Genomic DNA, 7,569 nt, shown 5'->3' with positions numbered 1-7,569 from the left:
ATTTATTTTACTTGCCCCTGGAGATATATTGGCAAAAGTATTGCTACAAGAAATATCTGAGAGTCTACTACTTATGTTTTCTTGTGGGAGTTCTATGATTTTGTGACTTATATTTAAGTCTTTTATCCATTTTCAGTTTAATTTTGTGAATGTTGTTAAGTTGGTGGTCTAGTTTCATTTTCTTTTTTGCAAGTACCTGACCAATTTTTCTAACACCACTTAATAAAGAAATCATCTTTACTCCATTGTATACTCTTAGCTTCTCTCTCAAATATTAATTGACCATAAAGGCATGGGTTTATTTATTTGTTCTCTGTTTTGTTTCATTTAGCTGTATGCCTGTTCTTGCCAGTACCAAGATGTTTTTCTTCCCAGGGGAAAGTGGGAATGCAGTCCCTTACTACAACACATTATGCAGTCAAATTTACCACATTTGAGGAAATTGCAGGGGTTGGCAATTTAGAGGGCAATGGATAAACCTTGCCCTGAAAAAAAAACTTTTATTGTATCTCTCCTGCTGATAAGTATTTAGAATCAAGCTGTTTTGATTACAGTGGTCTTACTGTATAGCTTGATATCAAGAAGTATGATATCTTCTATTTTGTTCTTCATTTTTTTCTATGTAAATTATTAGAATATTTGTTCTAGATTTGTGAAATATGCCATTGATATATTTTATATTAATTGTACTGATTCTATAAATTGCTTTGGGTAGTATGGGCATTTTAATGATGTTAATTTTTTCTATCCATGAACATAGTATATGCTTCTACTTGTCTGTACATTTCTTTTTTCAATGTCTTATAATTATCCAAGTGCAATTTTACTTCATTGGTTAAATTTATTCATAGGTATTTTATTTTTTCATCGTTGGAATAATAAATGGTATATTTTCCTTCATTAACCTTTCTGACAGTTCATTATTGATGTATAAAAATGGCAATGATTACATTGTTGTTGGGTTTTTTTTAAATGAATGAAGAGATAAAAAGACAGAGTCCTGCATGCACCCTCACTATGGTCCACCCAGAAAATCCTGTCTGGGACCATTGCTTGAATCAATCTAGCTATGCTCAGCACCTTAAGCCAATGCTCAGACCAGCTGAGCTATCCTCAGTGCCTAGGGCTGACACTTGAACCAATCGAGCCACTGGGCAAAGGAGAAAGAGGGGGAGATAGCAGATGGTGGCTTCTCATATGTGCCTTGACTGAGGATCAAATCTGGGAAGTCCACACTCCAGGTCAATGCTTAATCCACTGAGTCAACCAGCCAGGGCCTGATTTCAGAATACTATTTTTATATCCAGCCAATTTGCTGAATTCATCTATGAGGTCTAGTAAATTTTTGATGGAAACATTAAGGTTTTTATGCACAGAATCATGTAATCAGCAAATAACGACAGTTTTACTTGTTTTCCAATTTCAAAGCCTTTTCTTTCTTCTTCTTGTATGGTTGCTGTGGCTAAGACTTCTAGTGCTATATTGAATAAGATTGGTGAAGGGCAACACCCTTGTCTTGTTCCAATTTTTTTTTTTTTACAGAGACGAAATGAGAGAGGGATAGATAGGGACAGACAGACAGGAACAAAGAGAGATGAGAAGCATCAATCATTAGTTTTTTGTTGCGCACCTTAATTGTTCATTGATTGCTTTCTCATATGTGCCTTGACTGTGGGGCTACAGCAGACCGAGTAAGCCCTTGCTCTAGCCAGAGATCTTGGGTCGAAGCTAGTGAGCTTTGCTCAAACCAGATGAGCCCACACTCAAGCTGTTGACCTTGGGGTCTTGAACCTGGGTCCTCTGCACCCCAGTCTGATGCTCTATCCACCACGCCACCACCTGATCAGGCTTGTTCCAAATTTTTAAAGGATTGTTTTTAGTGTTTTTTCTTCCATTGAGTATGATGTTGGCTGTTGGTTTGTCATATATGGCCATTATTATGTTGAGGTATGTTTCCTTTATTCCCACTTTGCAAAGATTTTTTAACCATAAATTGGTGCTGGAGTTTAGCAAATGCTTTTTTTTTTGCATTTACTGATATGATCATGTGATGTTTATCTTTCATTTTCTTTATGTGATGAATTAAGTGAATTGATTTGTAAATATTGTATCAGCCTTGCATCCCCATAATAAATCCTACTTGATCATGGTGTAAGATTTTTTTAATGTATTGCTGGATCCAGTTTGCTAATATTTTGTTGAAAATTTTAGCATCTATGTTCATCAGAGATATAACTCATAAAATGAGCTTGGGAAACTTTTCTTCTTTTGAATATTTGGAATAGCTTGGGAATAGTAGTTGTTAGTTTTTTTTTGTTTTGTTTTGTTTTTAATGTTTAAAAATTGCACCTGTGAAGACATCCAGTCTAGGATTTTGTTTGCTGGGAGTTTTTTGATAATTTTTTTTTATTGTAATTGGTCCACTCAGCTTTTCTGATTCTTTCAGAGTCAAGTTTGGAAGATTGCTTCTAGGAATTTATCCATTTTGTTCAGGTTGTCTAGTGTATTGGCATATAGTACTTCATATTATTTTTTACATTTCTTTGCATTTCTTTAATGCCATTTGCTACTTTTTCTCTTTTATATCTAATTTTATTTATTTGAGTCCTCTCTTTTTTATGAGTCTGGTTAAAGATTTGTCAATTTTGCTTACCTTTTCAAAGAATCAGCTCTTGGTTTCATTGATCTTTTGTATATTTTTTTGTCCTCTATGTCATTTATTTATCCTCTCATGTTTTCATTTTCTTTCTACTTCCTCAGGGCCTTTGTTATTTTTCTTTTTCTAGTTATTTTAGGTGCAGGATTAGATAATTTATTGAGTTGTTTCTTGTTTCTTAAGATATGCCTGTGATGCTATGAACATCCCTCTAAGGACTGCTTTTGCTGTGTCCCATTGATTTTGGGGTTGTTGTATGTTCATTTTCATTTGTTTCAAGACAAATTATGATATCTTCCTTTACCTACTTGTTAATCATTTATTATTCAATAACACAATATTCAGTCCCAAGTGTTTAAATATTTTTCCATTTTTCTATTGTAGTTGATTTCTAGTTTCATACCATTGTGGTCAGACAAGATGCTTGATATAATTTCAATCTTAGTAAATGTATTGATACCTGTTTTTTATCCTGATGTGGTCTTTCTTAGAAAATGTACCATGAGCACTTGAAAATAATGTATATTCTTCTATTTTGGGGTGAAATATTCTAAAGATATCAATTAAATGCCATTGATCTAGTCTTTCATTTTAGGTTGCTGTTTCTTTGTTGATTTTCTTTCTGGAGGATCAATCTATTGAAGTTAATGAGGTATTAAAATTTCCTACTATTACTGTATTGCTATTGATCTCTCTTTTTGTCTATCAAAATCTGCTTTATATATTTAGTTGCTCCTATATTGTGTGCATACATATTTACAATGGTTATATCCTGTTGTTTGATTGCTCCTTTTATCATTATGTAGTGACTTTCTTTGTCTCTTACTATATATAGCCTCTGTTTTAAAGACTATTTTGTCAGGTATAAGTATTGCTACCCCAGCTTATTTCTAGTTCAATTTGCATGGGAGAATTTTTCCATCATTTCACTTTCAGTTTAGGTGTATCTTTTGTTCTGAGTAGGGCATCTTGTGGACAACATGTATGGGTCATATTTTCTTATTCATTCAGCTACCCTATGTCATTCAATTGGAGCATTTAAACCATTTATTTTTAAGATTATCATTGATATGTACTTATTTGTTGCCATTTTATTTTTTAAACATAATTCTCTTTCTCTTTATTATTTTCTTTCTCTTTCTATAGTGGACCTTTAACATTTCTTATGGTACCAGTTTGGTGATAATGAACTCTTTGAGTCTTTTTTTTCTCCTATTTTAAATTATAGGTTTGTTGGATAAAGTAGTCTTGGTTGTAGGTTCTTGTTTTTCATCACTTTGAATATTGTTTGTCAATTTCTTCTAGCCTGCAGTGTTTCTTTTGAGAAGTCAGATGTCATCCTTATGGGGGCTTCTCTGTAGGTAATTAATCTCTATTATTTAGCTGCTTTTAGTATTCTTTCTTTGTTTATTAAATTTAGCATTTTAATATAATGTGTCTTTTTGTGGGCTTCATTGGTTTCATCTTAATAGAACTCTCTGCGTTTCTTGAACTTGTGTGACATTTTACTTCATCAATTTAAGGAAATATTTTGCTATGATTTCTTTAAACAAGTTCTCTATCCCTTCTTTGTTCACTTCTCCTTCATGAACTCTATGATGTGGATGTTGTTTCACTTGATTTTCTTGCATAGGTCTTGTGATGGAGACAATGACTACTTGGAGGCCTCATGGACTGCACCAAAGGACCTAAGGGAGACTGCCTCACAATCTTCTATATAGGTTTCATAAGATGATCCTGACCCCCAGGCTTTATGGGTACTTATTGATACACACAAATAGAAGCAGGGATGAGACTGAGTGAGAAAGTCAGGAAGCAAAGATAAGATGGAGAAGTCAGAAAGGGAAAATTTTGTAAAGCAGGCAAAATGGTAAGGCAAGTAGCTCAAATTAGCCCCACCAATTCATTAATCAGAATTGCTAATTCTATCCCTATTGTACTGTGTTCAGCACAGTATTCCATTCAGTAATGTCTGTCAGTGATGCCTCTGTGGCTTTTGCCTCAGAGCACTGAACTCTGTCCATATTCCATGTTGCTATTCAGGGCCTCTATATCTCCCCTTTTTTGGTTTGAGCTGTCTCATAAAAGTACAAAACTTTAATAGGTTTGAGAGGACATTTTTCTACAGGTGGCAGTGGTTGCAGTGGAAGGTGAAGGGCAACCATAGAGAGAAACAGGTTTTCAGGAGTCACAGAATAGCCTGTATTTTGCAAAACTTCTTCCGCATGCTTGACTAGATGCTTTAAAGCAGGGGTCTCAAACTCAACTCAGCATGTGGGCTGCAGAGCAAGATCACAGCCATTCGGCAGGCCGCACTAGGTCTACAAAAGGCAACTGTTACGCAACACTTTTCTCACTGCAGTTGAAAACAAAAAAAAAATCAGTACAACAAGCACAATCGTACATGCAGTTTACTCAGTGTCACAAAACGACCAGAAACTGTAGTTCGCATCACAACTGCTGTTAACTAAGCTAATATCTAGCTAGGATGCTAGAGAAATGAAAAATACAAGTAGGCCCCTAGGCTTACTTAATTTTATCCAAAATATTTTGAACTTCGTGGATTAGTCTGCGGGCCACACAAAATTGTTCGGCGGGCCACATGCGGCCCGCGGGCCATGAGTTTGAGACCCCTGCTTTAAAGTATTCTAGGTGCTTAGATGTCAGGCACTCCCTGAGTGCTTGGGGATTCAGTTAGTCCTCCTCCTCTTTTTTGGGTTCATTCCCAAAAGTGGACTCAATATTAGCTTCAAGATTTCTGGAACCAGGTTGCTTCCTAGGGTCTGATGCTTACACACGATAAGGCTTCTATTTCTCACTTGTATTCAAAGAGTAGCTGATGACAAAATTGCAAATACCCTCACCCCCAGCTTAACAATTAGACCAGATTCTGCCACTCAGAGCCAGCTAATATATCTTGGTACAACACAAGAAGCTTAGGTCATTGTTTGGATGGTATAAAATGTTTCTCAGCTGCAGTAAGTCCAAATGATAAAATTTTCAAAAAATTAAGAGTAAAAAAGCCTTTTACAATTGGTTTGTGCAAATGGTGCTTAAGATGGTTGTTGACTCTTTTTGCAATACTTGTAAGTTTGGGTGAATTCCTCAAGCTCCTGAGGTCCCAAAAATGTCCCAAGGTTCCTTTCTGGATTTCTTTTTTTAAAGGTAATGCTTCTTCTAAAGTCTTTTCACTCTCTTCTTTTCTCACCTTTGTTCACTTTCTCAGTTCCTTCTCTTTTTGTTTCTTCTCTCTGCACAAACCTTCTACAACCTACACAAAGTTTCTGTGACTTACACAAACTTACTTCTTTATTTAGAAATGACCATCTTTCAAAAAAACTTATATTTTTTCCTTTCAAAAGTACCTTCATACCTTATATCTTTTATCAATAAAAACCATAGAAGTTATTTCCAATTAATCAGAATTCTCAATTTTCAAAAACTTTAACTTTCAGTGATGACTAAATTAGTAATTAGCAATATTAGATTAATACTTTTATGAACATATTTTATGACCTTTAGAAATAGGTTTTTCATTGGCAAACAAACATATTTTCAAAAGATATCACAGAGTTAACAGGAACCTTTTGTCCAAAACATTAAAGAAAATCAGAAAAATTCAGGATCCAGTTTAGTTTCTGATATTCATAACTGTGTTAATGGATTTTACTGAAATATAATTTTTCTCACTAAAATTACCCTTAGTTTTTTTTTAACTAAAATTATTCTAGTTATTCGGACCTGTAGTGGAGCAGTGGAGATAGTCTTGACCTGGAAAGTTGAGATCACCAGGTTGAAATCCTGGGCTGGTGCAGTCAAGGCACATATGGGAGTTGGTACTTCCTGCTCCTCTCTCCCTTTTCTCTCTTTCTCTCCTTTCTAAAAATGAATAAAGAAAGTATTTAAAATAAATAAATTATAAAATAAAGATTATATTAGTTACACTATTAAGTTCAATTTTAACTTGGCCTGGTGATTTGCATAAACACATCAAGAATGGCAATTGATCTTATTGGGCTTTTACTATTTGCTTTGTTGAAACTTTATAAGGAGTTTGCAGACTGAGTTTCAATTAGTCCCTCAGGGCACACACAAAGGCCAACCTACACAATTCCCGTTAGACTCTGACTGCAATCTTTCTAAAAATATTCTTCCTTCTCACCATTATAACAAGTCTGCGGCTGTAATGTGGCAGCAAGTACCTGGGCTCAGTGTAATTCAGTACCTGCATTTTAACAAGCAGCAATCACCTTCAGTGGTTGGCAAACTCATTAGTCAACAGAGCCAAATATCAACAGTAAAACAATTGAAATTTCTTTTGAGAGCCAAATTGTTTTAACTTAAACTATATAGATAGGTACATTGTTATTAACTTAATTAGGGTACTCCTAAGCTGGCCTTTGAGCCAAAAGCCGCATGTGGCTTTGCGAGCCATGGTTTGCTAACCACTGCCTTAGGTTATATTAAAATTTTGTCTTTATAAAGGGGCTAAGATTTTCTGACAATCTGCATTTGCATTTCTGTATGCCTTCTGGAATGCAAGAACATCAGCTGCTTGAATATTTTCTATTTGTCTGGGGATAGCATTTTGTGCACAATTAATGAAATCTATGTACAGCTTATTTGCCCCTTGTCTTATGGTAACAGAGGAACCCACGGGGACTCTGGTGTCTGGAATTTTACCCCACACTTTGTGAGCAGTTTAGTAAATTATAAGAAATGCCGCTCTGTTCATTTGGCATTGAGACTGGAGAGTATTGTAGGCACCAATCCCAAGTAACATGCCAATTCTAATTGGAATTCCAGCTCCCAGATTTTGTATGACAAATTGTTGAGCATCATCCTGATATTCTTATAGCCACACAATGTATTGAACAGTGGTGGTTACTGTTTTCACTAACCCCTTCCAGTTC

The 7,569-nt window shown here is 35.1% G+C and overlaps 1 non-coding gene across 1 annotated transcript; it reads right to left on the bottom strand.

The window, feature by feature from the left end:
• Positions 1 to 372: 372 nt before the first annotated feature.
• Positions 373 to 528, bottom strand: LOC136317901 (U1 spliceosomal RNA). Its single transcript, XR_010727914.1, has one exon. It is a non-coding gene; the product is annotated as a U1 spliceosomal RNA (small nuclear RNA).
• Between the last annotated feature and the right edge of the window lie 7,041 nt (positions 529 to 7,569).

Source organism: Saccopteryx bilineata, chromosome X (genome assembly GCF_036850765.1).
Source record: "Saccopteryx bilineata isolate mSacBil1 chromosome X, mSacBil1_pri_phased_curated, whole genome shotgun sequence".
NCBI classification, from domain to species: Eukaryota; Metazoa; Chordata; class Mammalia; order Chiroptera; family Emballonuridae; genus Saccopteryx; species Saccopteryx bilineata.
The sequence above is the reverse complement of the archived record's forward strand: the minus strand, read 5'-3'. Positions and strand labels throughout refer to the sequence as shown.